This window comes from Excalfactoria chinensis, chromosome 2 (genome assembly GCF_039878825.1).
Source record: "Excalfactoria chinensis isolate bCotChi1 chromosome 2, bCotChi1.hap2, whole genome shotgun sequence".
Lineage (NCBI taxonomy): Eukaryota > Metazoa > Chordata > Aves > Galliformes > Phasianidae > Excalfactoria > Excalfactoria chinensis.
Window position 1 is genome coordinate 4,824,807 of NC_092826.1, and position 16,079 is coordinate 4,840,885.

A 16,079-nucleotide genomic window follows, 5' to 3' on the forward strand; every position below is an offset into this window, starting at 1 on the left:
ATTTATTTGACTATATAAAGACTTTTAAATCTTTTAGGCACTTTTAAAACATTATGCGATTAATTCATTATTCCTCTTTGCTAAAGATGTTTTGTCCCTGGCTAATAAAGATATCTCTGAGGAAGCAATATTTAAGTTTTTTTGAAAGCACAAAATTACAGAACTGTGCTGTTATTATTGATGTTTGACAAATAAGTACTCCCCAAAGGTCAGGTTCCCAGAAAAAGATGTTTTAGTTAGTAGAAAACTGTATCACAATCCATTAGCAGTCATCTTATCACCAAGAAATGGCACCTCCAGCAGCAAGGCTGAGAAGTCCCTTGTAAAGGTTGTTTACCCAATGGTGAAAATGTCTTTTAAGAGTTACTTATAGGCATGTCTCTTCCAGATAGCCTACACACTATAATCACTAAAAGAAAGGAGATTTAGATTAGCTGCTAGGAGGAGCAGCCAGATTGGGGGTCTGCTACAGTCTACCTGATGAGAAGACTGAGTGGATGAGGCCCTCTATAAACAGATAGGGGCAGCTTCACATTCACAAAACATAGTCCTCATGGGGGACTTCAACCACCCTGATTATCTGTTGGAGGAAAAACACAACAGGGCATCAGAAATCAAAGATGTTCTTGGAACATGTTGATGATAACTTCCCCTTCCAAGTGGTACAGGAACTCATGAGAAGAGGTGATATGCTGGACCCTGTCCTCACCAAAGAGGAGGGTCTGGTAAGTAATGTGAAGGTCACAGGCAGCCTTGGCTGCAGTAACCACAAAATGATTGAGTACAAAATCCTTAGGGCATCAAAAAGAGTGTGCATCACCCTCTTGTAAGGGTGTGGATGTTCCATCCTTGGAGGTGTTCAAGGCCAGGTCAGATGGGACCCTGGGCAGTCTGATCTGTTGGGTGGCAATGGAACTTGATGATTCTATAAGATCTCTTGCAACACAAGCCATTCTACCACCCCTTGATTCTGAAATTAATTCTATGATTCTGTGATTCACTCTCTGCTGCATCATGTTATTTAAACCATAACTAGGAGTTATCTGGATACATAATGCAAGCAAAAGCTATAGTCACAGACCAGGACCGTCTGTTTTAGGCTTTGCAAAAACTCAAATAGTGCCTACCAAGTGACACTGCAGTTTGCAGTTACTTCTGTAACACTGAATCAGACCATTTGGTGAGGGATTTTAGCACTTGGAGTCTGACAAAGTTGATCCCCTGAGGGTTTGGTAGGTCCCTGGACAGACCTGGAGGGATGTGGATGTGTGATAGCAGCCAGGTTAGTTCTTTAAATGTAGGATGTGCTACATGCAAAATATCTCTGTCCTGTGGCAGTTTCATTCTTCCACAAACCACAAACTTGATTAATTCCATGTTGCTTTGAGAGCTTAAAATGTGACCTTCAAGGATTATATGGCTGCAGGTTTTAAATTAATAAGGTTACCTGAAGTCTACCAGCAGGTGGAACTGCTATGAAAAAAACAGTTACTACATTTTTCCATTAAGCTCAATGGCCACCCAAGACATTAGCTAACTCACCTTGCAAGAGAGAAGTTGCTGTCAAGATACAGTGGCCTCTAGAGAGAAATTCATCCCATCTTAAGCCCTGAATCTCCATTCTCTATGTTGATAAAAGAAGGAACTCTAGATAAATACCCTCCCAACCTTGTTAGACAGGTAGAATACTTCATTTTCATGGTTTGAGAATTTGTTTCCTATGAAACTAATTACAAATCAAATTTATTATTAACCTGTAGGGGTAGAGTTGCTTTGCTTCATTCAGTGAAATTCTGATTTGCTCATAGGCATACATCCCAGAGACAAGCATAAGCAGAGACACTGCAGTGGTACCTTGGGAAACACTGACCAGGCATGCACTTCAGGACCTGTTGTGTTGCTCCAAAACATCTGCCTCTTACTACATCTTGTAATCTATGCCTGCAGGACTGCAAGATAGCTGTACTTTGCCCAAAAGGTTTTACTGCTGATTAAACTATGTCTCACCACAGGTGAACTACTTTAGCAAAAATTGAGTGGCTCTCTGGAAGAAGACATATTATATGTAATGCAGCTTCAGCTGTTTCTTCTTAGCCAACCAGTCCCTGTACTTACAGAAACTGAGGATGCAGCTCAGGCCTTCTTGGATCTCGTTTTAAGCTAATTGTCACGTGCTTTCCACTCAGATCCATCCCCATGTTTTGTTGCAATCATACCATCTTTTTCCTAACTGGCTGTTACTGGCTCACTGTGATGAGAAGAGCTTTCAGTATTCACGCAGATGCACTCAGCTCCCTTGTGATTTCTTCAGTTTCCAGGCAATGATATTTAAGCCTTATTCCTAGAGTTACTGGTCATTACTTTAGTCTTTAATCATTATGATAGACCAGTAAGAAGTGCTAACCCTTGTATAAATTGCTCTGTAACAAGAGCAGCAATTAATTTTTTTGGAAGATTTATAACTTGTAAGCCATTCATGGTCAAATCCAGACGAGTTTATGATTTGGCCAGAGTGTAGAGGATTAAAATTCAGTGGCCTGAATTTCCAAGTTTAAACTACTAGATCTTGTTGATAATGCCTTAAATTTCTGTAACAGTATCTTTTACTGGAATATCTCCAAGCTTTGCAGGAGCTGTTCTGTTCTGGAATAATTCAGATCAATAAGTTTTATGTTTTCCTTTCCTTGACTTGGCTGATTCCCTTCTCTTATTTGGGAGTATGGAATAGGAAGGGCTCTTCAGCAGGAGTGATTGCTGCCGACAGCAGCCTGAACTTGGAAACTCATTGCCATGAGGTTATTTGCCATACTGATTTACGCTGAAGGTGAAGCTGCTTTGCATTTGGCTATCTTGACACAACCTCTCTCCCTGTATAGCACCAGATTACTCAAAGGTGATAGTGAGGAGCTTTCTGGCTTTACACAGAATCATAGAATGCATTGGGTTAGAAGGTTCTTCCCATGCTCTCACCTCCTTCTGCAGAATTCAACAGAGCCCAGAGTTGGGTTAACCCTGGGATTTCTGGCCATGGGGAAGTGTGAATACAGTAGGCTCAATATGATTAAGAAGGGGAGTGACATATGCAAGGATTTTAGAATATCCCAACCACCAAATTACTTTTATTAAATGAAAGCATACAAGGGCACTGTTCCTATATCAAGTGGTCATTAGGCTGCAATAATTAGCTCTGTGTCAGGAAGAGAAAGGAGTTTAAAGCCTTGAGAAACCTCTCTGCTAAAACACATTCTCAAGTTAATTGTGCCAGAAGAGAGGAAGGGAGCTGCATAAATTCAGGGGGCTGTTTTAGGGTCAGTCTGTTGTGGATACTATAACCAAAATGCTGCCTGCCCTTCTCACCTCTGGGCTATCCCAGGCTGCTTTTGTGTAGTGACTGAGCGGAAAGTTTGAAAGCAGCTACGTCCTGTTTGAGGGAAGCACCTGTCCTCCATAGACATTTCCTTGTTCAGCAGTAAACCTCAAACCTCACTACTGTCAGCATCACACTAACTTTATGGGAAAAAGATATTCCATACTCTCGAGGCTGAGGATCTAAATACTTTAAAAGTGTCTTCATGTCATTATGTTCACATTAAAATAATAATTTATCTAGCTCCATTCTACCCTTAATAATGGTTGAAAATAATGGGCTTAAATCACTACTGTGTCCATTGCAAGGGAGGACTTCAGCAAAGCTGATTTCATTTCCCTAATTTTTGGCTGATTTGATGTTTTGAAAGGATATCTGCCCAAAAGCATAAGTTTCTGCTGTGCATATTAATTCTACTGAGAGGCAAAATGAGACCCATAAATTGTGTGTCAGACATAGTATCCTGATGTCACCATATATGCTGGGCTCACATGTTCAATGAAGCATCCATTTGCTCCATTCATCCACATTAATGGGGAGAAATGATACATTGGGCCCCAAGATCAAAAGGGCCCAAGTCAAGAAGTTGGTTCTTCTGAGCTTGTCTACTATATCCTAGAAAATGTGCTCCAAAAAGTCATGTTGGGCTTAAGTATGGAATTTTGCTTCTTGTTTCCCACAGCTTGTGATGCCATGCACACACAAAGCAGGTACCATATCCCTTCCAATTGTTGCTGGTCTTTAGAAGAAGGAAAACTCTAAGAATAGTTTCCTTTCCTTATTCTTCCATAGGTTTGGAAATCTCTGATACAAAAAGTCTCATTTTTTGCTGTGTCCAGGACTTGGATGCTGCACTGCATCAGCCTTCCTCCACAAGCATTGGTTTGGGAACTCTGTTATGCCAATATTTGACTTTGGCAAAATAATAAAATCCATTTCATTCTTCAGGTATCAAATGGATTTAAAAAAAGCAGCACCAGATCCTTAGAGTAGCTGTGAGTTTAACAGACTTTCAGAGATCAGCAAGGTTCATCTCCAATTTCACTCTACTTCTCTTCATACAGTGGAAGTGACTCTAGAAGATGGAGGAGAACTATGGAATACTTAGTCCAGGTTCAGACTTCAAGATAGAAGTTGTGGTTCCTACAGAATGAAGGGATGCCACGTGACAATAAGTATTCAAAGTAAATGGGATCACATCTGTTTCATGACTTCAAATCTTACAGTTTACATTCTTAGGAGAAATATCCCTAGTGTTCCATGGGAAGATGTGTATTGGTGAAATTCCTAATGCTTGGCTACAGCCTTTGTTGTTTTATTATTATTATTATTATTGTTATTATTATTATTATTATTTCATTATTTGCTAACTGTTTTAGCAAGAATTATAGGAACATAGAATGGCATAGTTTGGAAGGGACCTCAAGGATCATCTAGTTCCAACCTCCCTGCTACAGGCTAGAAAGAACATAAGCTCACAAACCACAGATTTAAGAGAGGAATGGGTATTCTTCAATACTCTGCAATGGGACATAACAACTTCTTTATTTCAACTGTAGAGAACATTTAAAGTTGAGTCCTTTATGAACTGTCTCCAGCATATATGGTAACTTCAGAGTAATACAGTATATTTAGAAATGCAAGAAATCAAAACTGTGAGCTCTGTGTGCTGTCTACCTTCAACTTTCATTCAGGTGTGCTGCATGAGCATGGCTGGGGTGTGCAGATGGAGCTGTGATACAGAGCCTGGAAGGACCTGACATCCAGGCTACAGATACTGTGGAAGACAGAAATTAATATGTGCAGTTAATACATCCTCTCTGTCCTTTGTACACTCAATCTCACCCTAAAACCTCTGCAATATCACCTGGCTGCTGCAGATAACTCTGCCTGTGACTATTGTGCAGTGCCATCTGTTATCCTGCCTATTCAGCTGTGCTCAGCAGAGCAAATACATATGGAAATATCAACGTATAACATCCCTTTCCTGTCATTCTAATGCAGTGGGAACAGAGGAGGTAAAATATTTAGACTCCAGATGTCTTTATTTGCCAAAATAAAAATTCTTGCAGTAAAATATCTACAAAATGTAATTAAAATTACCATTTATTTTTCTCACCATTGCTAACATTTCTAGCAAAACTGAGTCACTTGATGCTGCCAAATATAGCATTCCAGGTGTAGAACACTCTCAGATGTTCATGACATTTTGCACATAAATAGTGAGTCATTGAGGATGATCTGGTACTATCCATATGCCTGATACAGAAATACTGCAACGAGTGGGAGATCAGTATACACACACGAAAGGATAACGTTTTAGAATGAAAACCTTCTGTTTGTGCAAATTTCACAGAATCACAGAATAGCAGGAGTTGGAAGGGACCTCAAGAGATCAATGAGTCCAACCTCCCTTCTAAAGCAGGTACCCTTCAATAGGTGACATGGGTAGATGTCCAGATGAGTCTTGAATATCTCCAGAGAAGGAGACTCTACCACCTCTCTGGGCAACCTGTTCCAGTGCTCCATCACCCTTATCATAAAGTTCTTCCACATGTTACTATGGAACTTCCTATTTTCAAGTTTTAGGCCATTATTCCTTGTTCTACAGCTACAAAATACTGAGAAGAGCCTCATCCATTTGCCTCCCACCTCCCTTCAGATATTTATAAGCATTAAACACATTCCCTTTCAGTCTAATTTTCCCCAGGCTGAACAGACTCAGATTTCTCAGTCTTCCTCCTAAGGGAGATACTCCAGGCCCTTCATCATCCCTGTGGCCCTCCACTGGATTCCTTATAAGAGATCCTTATCATTTTTTTTATTGGAGAGCCCAGAGCTGTACTCCACCAGAAGTGGTGGAGTTGCCATTCCTGGCAGTGTTCAAGAGGTGTCTGGATGAGGAGCTATGAGATGTGGTTTAGTGGCTTGTGGTAACAATTGTGATGAGAGAACAGTTGGACTAGATGATCTTGATTCTCAATCCACCCCATCATCCACTCATCTGTCCTACATTTTATGAGTTTCCTAAGAAGGATGTTGTAGGAGATGGTGCCTATCACCTTGCAGAAACGAAGGTACACAATGTCCACTGCTCTCCTCCCATCTACCCAGTCTGTGATGACATCCTGGAAGACCATGGCTATTTCCAGATAAGTATATGGAATTTTGAATCTTCTGATTTAAAGATTGCTTTGCTAACAAGGGTGACCATGATCCTCTACCTACTAATTGCTGCTCCATCTCTGAATATCAGATTGGAAGTATTTTGTTAATATTTTTTTCTGTCTCTAAAAACTAGCCGGTGTGTAGGACTTGATAACTGCGCTGCTGTGTGGATGACATCTGGATGAACTGAAGGTAACAGCCCAATGCCTGGTGTGCTGTTATCCATTCAAAAAGGCCATTCTCTGACAGTCACCTATTAAATCTGCATTTCTGGCACAAGTCAGAAACACAGGTTGTATTTTCAGGCATTGTGTTTTCCTGGGGAAGTGGATACACGTTTTGAAAATGTACACCCTGCAATCATGCTGTGCAATCTAAGCCCCAAAGGCTGTTCTTTGCTGATTTGAGACGAATCATTTCACCCTTGTAGACAGAAGTCTTTTTTTCTCATCAGTTACATAAGGATAAAAAATCCTCTGCTGTTAGAATTGTATGAGTTCTGCATCACACCTCTATTGCACCGGACACTTCAGGCAGTCAGGCTACTCCTGGACTGCAGAGAGACCCACAGAAGCCTCCAAAACAGGAGCAAGATCAGTCCTCATCCACCTTCACCATTGTATATGATAGTAATAAAATTTCATCTTCAGACTTTTTCTTGCTTGACAAAGCAGTGGATGGCAGGTACATTATACTCACTCATCCTTGGTCTTCTTGAAAGGAAAGAATGCTTTTCTTCTTGTTTCTCTCGCCACCAAGTGAAATACACTAAATTGTGTTTATGCAGCATCATTAACGTTGCTGTTACACAGTTTTCCTTGCTTTCTCCCTGCTTTCTCATCTTAGAGAGTTCTTCTTGTCATCATCTTTTGCCTTTCATTGCTTATTCTGCATCTTCACATTTCCTCTCCTTCCACCAGTTTCCCCTCTTTTTATAACAGCTCCACATTCTATTATTTCTTCTGCATTTTCCTTATGTCTTAGTATCACACAGTCAATAAGGTTGGAAAAGACTTCTGAGATCATCTAGTCCAACCCCAGTCCATCCCCACCTTGTCCCTCAGTGCCACATATATCCTTTTCTTGAAGACCTCCAGGGATGGTAACTCCACCACCTCCCTGGGCAGCCTGTTCCAATCTTTCTAAGAAGAATTTTTTTCTAAGATCCAACCTGTACCTCCCCTGGGGCAACTTGAAGCAATTATTTCTTGCCCTAAATTTTGTCTTCTCATTGTGATCCTCCTGTCTCTTCTCTAGAGGAAGCAGACCAAAAGGCATCTCGGCAGGAAGGATTTATGGGCAAGATCGATAGAGGTGGTTCCATCAATGCCTTCAAGATACATTAAAGAGTGGTAGGAACGTTTGAGTCTGTCTGAAAGCTCATTAGACTGGAAATATGATTTTCTTATTCTGGATGAAGTACACGAGCATCCCTATGTACTTCCTCAATTTTATGTTCCATTTGTCTAAATCAACCAAATTCAATGCTCAGATGCCATGTGTGAATTTTGTTTTTTAAAAAAAACACAACTAACTATAGAACTAGGAAGGTTGATAAGAGGTCACCCTTCCATATTGCAACAGGATTAAATAAATCTTGCCTGCTACTACTGCAAGTTTGTGTAACATATCAGAAGCTTCTTAGCATGTAATCCTCTGCCCTTGGAAGCAATCTGCATGTGAGCTCTCCTATCCATCCTGTAGGAAACTATATTGCCTTCTTCTCTTTTCCTATTAGCTAACATACTTCTCCCTTGATGAAAAGTAAGACTCTCACCTTTTCTTTGCCTGTCAGGCACTGAAAGAGCAATGGATAAACACTCTACATATCGACCTCACAGACACTTGAAGGTGACTTAAACACATTCACATAGATCCCAATTATTTCACTGTTCCTTTTATCAACCATGTTTATTTCAGCACCTCTATCACTCCTTTATTTGCTGTGCTCTGCCTCATTGTTGTCTGCCTCCCTGCTAAGCAGCAGTGCCAGACATGGTTCTTTCGCTGGAGTGTCCTCCCTGCCTGATTCTAATTTCCTCTGAGGCCTTATGGAAATTATGGTGTTGAAGAAACCCCTGAATACCATGTACCTTGTTTGCAGCAGCGTCACAAGGTTTGCCTAAAGAGTAAAGTCACTGTAAAATCTCTTCTGGTATACAGTGCTCTGGTTTCTCTGCATCAGTTTCCTGCAGGGTCTCTGTAGGCTGACATTAAGTGCAAGTGCCTTGCTTCAAGAGTAAAACTGTGAGCTAACAAGGTATGATACAGGTAAAATGAAGTCTAACCTTTTTGTGCTTACATGTAGGCTTCCGCCTGTCAGCAGGATATCTTAACTTAGCCACTCAAGACTCAAGCAACCATAAAAAGCTATTTAGAAGTATCAAATTGTAGAATCATAGAATGGCTTAGATTGAAGGGGATAAGATAATCGAGTTCCAACCCCCTGCTGTGGGCAGGGTTGCCAACCACTGGATCATCAGGCTGCCCAGGATTCCATTCAACCTGGCCCTGAATGCCTCCAGAGATGGGATATCTACATTCTCCCTGGACAACATTTTCCAGCACATCACCATCCTATGAGTAAAAAATTTCTTCATCATATCTAACCTAAATCTCCTCTCTTTTAGTTTGAAACCATCCCACTTGTCCTACCACTGTCAGACCATGTAAAAAGTCTGCTTTACATCTTCTTGTAAGTTCCCTTGAAGCTGAAGCTCCCCAGGAAGCCCCAACTCACCTCTGGAGGCTAATTTCAAAGGGCAGAAGCTTTCTTTATACTCTGCCTTTTGTCTGCCAACCCAACCTGGATGCCCTCAAAACAGTGTGAGACATTATTAGGCACTAAACTATAGGGAACTGAATTGAGACCTGGTACCTGGTATAGGATGAGCTAAATTACTCACCAAAAGCTACTGACTACAGTGACTAATAGTCCATGGAGGTCTTTCTCTCACTCTGGGTCATGTCTCTAGTCCCCTACCTGCTTCTCTCTTTCTGTTCTACTGAATCATAGAATCATAGAATCATAGAATTACTCAGGTTGGAAAAGACCTTGAAGATCATCAAGTCCAACCGCAGCCTAACCAGTAGCCTATCTCTTAAAAAACAACCACAAAACAATACCACAACAACAAACCTCTGCTAAATCATATCCCTGAGTACCACATCCAAACGGCTCTTAAACACATCCAGGGATGGCGATTCAACCACCTCCCTGGGGAGCCCATTCCAGTACCTAACCACCCTTTCTGTAAAGAAGTTCTTTCTAATATCCAACCTAAACTTGCCCTGGCGCAACTTGAGGCCATTTCCCCAATAAATTGATTGATTGAATATATTGATTGATTCTCCATTCAGCATTCAAGGCTCGTCTCAGTTGTTCACACTCAGGTGTTGAGTGTGGTTTCATTTGCCTCTGGATGTTCTTCCATCCAGGAAAACGTGCATTCTTTTTGTTTGCACAGAAGGATAATATTCTCCTTCCAAGAAGTATGTCAGTTCCAGAGAGCTGTTTATGATGCTGAAGCTGTGTTCATTCCTTTGGCATTACAGACTGGGTAAGCAAGTAGGTCTGAAAGAAGCAGCATTGGTAGTTTCATCACTATTACACTAACTTCAGAAGTGCAATAAGCTGTCAGCTTATGCTATGAAGTTAATGTATATATATTTTTAAAGTTAAATCATTACAATTTAAATGAAATAAAAAATTCATAATCTACCTGGTGGAGGTTGTTGAAAGTGTATAGAAATGTATTATTTCCACAACTGGAGTGGTTGAAGTTGCAAATTTCAGAATGGCAATGGAGCATAATAATAGAGATAGCAATGTGTTGGACTTCAGTGCGTCAGGTGGCACCCCTCAGTCATTTGGTTACTCCCTCCATTCCCAGTGGAATAGGGGAAAGAACCGAAACTAAAAAAGAACAACAAGGCAGAACTCATGGGTTGAGATAAAACTATTTATGAAGACAAATAGAAGGAAAATAATGACAATTAAGACATATATATGTGTGTGTGTGTGTGTGTGTGTGAATGTATGTAACACATTACACAAGCAATTTCTCACCACCTGCTGACAGATGCCCAGCTTGTTCCCTGAGCAGTGGAAGAGAGAGATATGGACTCCCACCTCTCTTCAAAACACTCCTTCCACATGATGTCATATGGCTTGGAATATTCCTTTGGCCAGTTTAAGTCATGTCTTTCTTCTGTCTTCTCCAAGCATCTTGTCCCCTCTGTCCCCACACAACAGCCCTTCCTTAGCAGGAGCTGAGAAACAGCAATTTCCTTGGCTCTGTACAACTCTGCTTACAAAGAACAAAAAATATCAGTGTGTTATCAACACTGTTTTCTCCTAAAACCAAAACAGCATCATACTATGAAGAAAAAGCCTTTTGTTCCAACTAAAACTAATACACAATGACTTGCGCTTCTTCTTATTCACCAGGTAAATTGTCTTGTCGTTGGCTAGATGGAAGTAATCCATTTTTTGACCAACCAGTGTTGGCTGTTTCTTGTCACCTTCTCCTTTATGTGATTTTGTAGCAACCTTTTTAACTGTTCTATTTTCTTTCCAAGAAGCAAAGTTAGGCTGGCTTATAATTAATTCATTTTTTCTCTTTGTAAAGTTTGCCCTTCTTTGCTCTTCTGGTACTATCTACCAACAGTACAACAGTTACTATTTGTTGTTCCTGTTGTACCTTAAGGCATATTTCATCAATCTCCACAGACTTGCAGGCACCTAACATTCAAATATTATTTAAATTGTCCTGATCTGCCCTTTTCTCTATGCACCATTAATTCCAATTAAATTGATAACCTGGTTGAAGTTCTTTCTGGTTTTTTCTTCTTCTCCAGTCAGGCTGAAGTAAAAAGGCACTGTACCAAGCAAGAAAGACAAAGCCATCACACAGATAAAGCACTCCAGGTACGTAGCTTAGGAGTTACATAGCAACAGCTGGCCATGAATTACAGGGAAGAATTATCTACAATTGAGATTGCTCCATTCAGCTAGAAAGTGGAACTCCTCTGAAGCTAAAAATGACATAAAAATCAAAGGGGGCCTAAAATTTTAACTGTGCTTGAAAGGAAGGGAGGAGTTTGGGTAAGTGAGGCTAATGTGAGTTAGTGAAAGGCTGACAGCCTGCTTGTCTCACAGAAAGGCAGGAGACAAAGATGTGGTGACAGACTGAGATGTTTCTAACTCTAAAGGATGAAAGGATGCAAATTTATGAAGATGCACTTAATACCCATACATTTAGCTAGAGAGTGGTTGTTAGACATTGCTCTGGAAGCTTTGTACCTTACAATAAGAAAATAATACTGTCTGCAGAAGGCGGTTGCTTTTGTCATTGCAGACATATGCAGCTACAGGCAGTTGAAAGGGAGTTTTGCAGAATCCAGGTGCCTGATGAATCTATTCAAGCAGGCAAGATGGGACCTTGTAGGTGCTAAGGTAGCTTTTAGGATACAGAAGGATACTACTCAGATAAGAATACTCAGGAAGGATATTCCCCCACTGTAGGGAAGGGTGTCAGATTCTTTGTCCTCTTACTATGACATAGAAATCCAAGGACAGCTCAAATAAAACCTTAGACTGATAAAATGACAGAAGTTGGGGGCTTTACACATAATACACTCCATTTATGCCAGAAAGAGCTGTAGACAGAACGATGATCATATATGACTCTTACTGTAGCTGTAGATGTCTGTGTTCACTGCAGGGGTGTTGGACTAGATGGCCATTAAAGGTCCCTTCAAAATCAAACAGTTCTATGATTCTGTGTTTCTCCAAACTTTCATTTTTGTAACTCAAAGTCAAAAGTTATGTTTTACTTCAGTGTGGATTAACATGCTCTACTCCAGATTGAATTCCTCATTGGAGATCATTTCATTTTCTGAGCTTCAGAAAGATGCATGAACATCACCTAGTAACGTAGTGCAGGAGGCAAGGACGTACGTGTCTATATATATATCTTTGTTAATCTTGTTACTGTGAACTTCTTGGGGCAGAGGCTGCCAGTGTATAAATACAACAGGACAACAGTCATGACCCTGAATGGCTTTTAAATATTTACCTAATGAAATAACAGACAATAGGTTTCAGAAAGGCAGACTGCTTATTTTGGATGCTGTTTTGTTACATGGTTTTGTTATCACCTTGTCTTGTAAGTCCTCAGTGTTTTCATCAGCCTCTTATCTTGAGTCATAAAGAGATTATAAACTCCTCAGTGCAAGGGAGATTTTTATTATACACATATAAAATGGCAAGCATTGCACTGGAGCCAAGCAATTCCACTGCTTACTTCATTAATGTAAACAGCAACAATAATAATGATGAATTGATTGAGGCCCCTACAATGAAAAGTAACTCAGAGTAGTAGGCTGAATTTAGAGAGAAAAAAACTAATAATCTGATTATCAGCTCAAACTCCTTACAAACCTATTGAACAGGATATGGCAGAGTCTCCCAGGAAAAGCAGTAAGAGAGCTATTATTTGTGTTCTTTGTGATCAAATTGGATAATATTCTTTGTGGAACAATCAATCCTGTATTAGTCCAGTGGGAATGGACAATGATTTCCATCTGTAATTTCAGTTTCAAACAGAGTGTATGACCTTGTACAGAAAGTGCATAAGTTTGGAAAGCTTTATGTATGAGGGCTGCTCTGAAGGTGATGTCTCATATTTTATTATGTGGGCCCACAACATCAGAGGTGGATGTTGGTGGTGTGGCAGTAGAAGCTGAACCTTCCTTCCAATATTCCACTACATTTAGATGACATATGACAGATGGCAGCAAAGGGCAGTTTGAAAAATGGTGTCTGTCATGGAAATGTGTATGAAGCAAAGGGATGTCACCGAGTTCCTCCTGCCATTTAAATAGCACCCACTGACATTAATTAGCTCTAGAAGCATAAAGCAGCCCTTCATAAGATGGCACGACAGAAAAAACTGCAACATGCAGTTTCAAAGGCCTTTGGGGTTCACGCTGAGAAGCTATCTCCTGTTCATCTGGATGTAAACCAAGCCTTTCTAATGAAGTAAAGGGACGCTGATCAAGAACATGGATGTCTGGCAGTCAGGACCAAGATACAGTTAATCTCAATAAACACATAAACACATTTTGCTTGCTGAACATGCAATGTATTGATTATGCCTGTTCATTAACAGCTTGATCTGACAAAAAATCAGACAGATGTAATGTAGAAGCATCTTGTAGATGCCCAGCTACTCCAACTCCAAATATAAGCTAAGGGATAATGACTCCAGCTAGTTGCTACTTTCATGGAAGATGTGCCTAAGACAGTACTAAGAAAAGAAGAAAAAAAGAATAAGACTACAGTTTCATTCCTGCTTGCCCTGTATGGACACTGAGCAGCACAATAGCCTGCTGAAACTGATGAATTCCAGAAAGCAGGAGAAAGTTCAAGTAATTGAGCATATATTTGTGTTTGCTAGCAGTTTTAGTTAATGAGAAAGTAGATGTTCTTCCCCTTGAAATTGCTTAGCTTGAGTGTAGTAGCAAAAGTACCCATGTTACAAATCATCAGCATCAACTAATATTTTCAAAGATAGCACAGTAACACCTTAAACAGAGGAATGGTCATTTTTATAGCCTGCTTTATCTAAACACAGCATGTGATGTGGCCTAGTGAGGCCACTGGAGAAGAAACTGCCAAACCTAAAATGAGACATCACTATATCAGTTATAAGTAGTGCTGTATAAGGTGTAGAGTCTAGGGAGATAAGTTTATCTCTTGAGTATTTCATAGAAGCTGTATCAGGCATCAGAGAGAGTCCTGCAGGCATTAAGACTGCAAAAGACAACAATCATCCTCAAGGGCAAGGAGGAAGATATCTAAAGCTGTGTTATGAAACTGAAATATTAGACTGACAGAAGTTACAGCTCAACAGAGGAGAACCAGTGATGTAATGTCAGAACCTCCATCAGTCCTTACAGAGAGAGAAATGGGTGGAAGGTCAGGCTGAGGGTTAGGAAAGGTTTTTCATCAGAGGGCAGTGGGCATGGAACAGGTTGCCCAGGGCAGTGGGCACAGCCTCAAGCTGATGGAGTTCAAGGAACTTCTGAGCACCACTCTCAGACATAGGGTTTGGATTTTGGCCAGTCTTGTGTGGAACCAGAAGCTGGACTCAGTGATCCTTGCGGGTCTCTTCCAACATTCTGTGTTCCACAGTTTGTAAAGACAAACACCAAGAAATTAATAGGCTGAGGATAACAGAACTGATTTTTGGTTAGCTTCAATTCATGTGCACTTAATGAGACAAAGTATGTGATATGTAATTAGCCCCTCTATTCAGTGAGAGCTTTCTTGGACAAAGGCTTTGGGAACTATTCTGTGTAATAACTCCATTTGTTTTTAGTACAATTCAAATAAACATCTGAAAAATTCAGTATCTGATTTATAGTATTCCGTGATCATGTAAAGGCTGAACCTAGTTTAAAAGAGTTTGATAGAACCATACAATCACAGAATTGTTTAGGTTGGAAAAGACCTTAAAGATCATCAAGTCCAATCACAACCTATCCATACTACTAACAGCCCTCTGCTAAATCATGTCCCTGAGCACCACATCCAAATGCATTAGTGGGTTTGAAATACACAGGAAGTTATTGCTTTTTTGATACAAAGAAATGTAAGGTGAACCATGGGATTGTGTTACAGTGTGCGCAGGTTTATTACAGAAGAAACTGAAATTAGTACTAAAAGTAGTAGGAAGCACAACGGTGTAGAATAAAATTCTGGCAACGTTTTTAAGCACTGCAAACCTCATAATTAGTCCAGGATGCTGGAGCTGGTCTTTAGCGATGATTGAAGACTACAGTCAGACACTTGTAAAGTGTGGAGATGTTAGAAACCTCATGCTGATCCAGTGGCTGGGAAAGATACAGAGTAAAGAACCGGGCTCAAACAGCAAAAGAGCAGCCAAGGAGCAGCCAGCTGTGATGTAAACTCCAGGGAGGTTTGTAAAAACAGCCAGGATGATACATGAGGTGGGAAACGTCAGCTCTAATCAGATGGTTAAGAGCTGCCTGTGGCAGCAACCCAAGTGTCTCCTAGAGCCAGCTGAGAAGGTTTTGGTATTGAAGCCTTGTCACATGTATCACAGTAAAGCTTTGTAGCCCAGTAGCTATGATCTCTGCTACTTAAAGGTCACAATATTTGCCTTGATCTGACAGTCAAAGCTGAGTCAGAGGGAACTGAGGATTTGCCTCTACTTGCCTAGGCTGAGCTGCTTTTAACTCTTGTTATGACTGCAACTATCTAGCAGTCACATAACTATGGCCTACACCTGTTTGGAGAGAATGAAGAAACCCTCATCACAAATATCACACTGCACATGGCAGATATCTCATGATTCAGACAACTCATAACAACCTATCCTCAACTCTACTTGAGAAATGGATCAGCTTGCAGGCTACAGCCAGATGCTGGAAGAGTAAGTGCAGTACCCAAGAAGTGAGATTTTCATGTACTAATTTAGGCTATCTGTGCATATTTCCATTGTTGAATACCTCT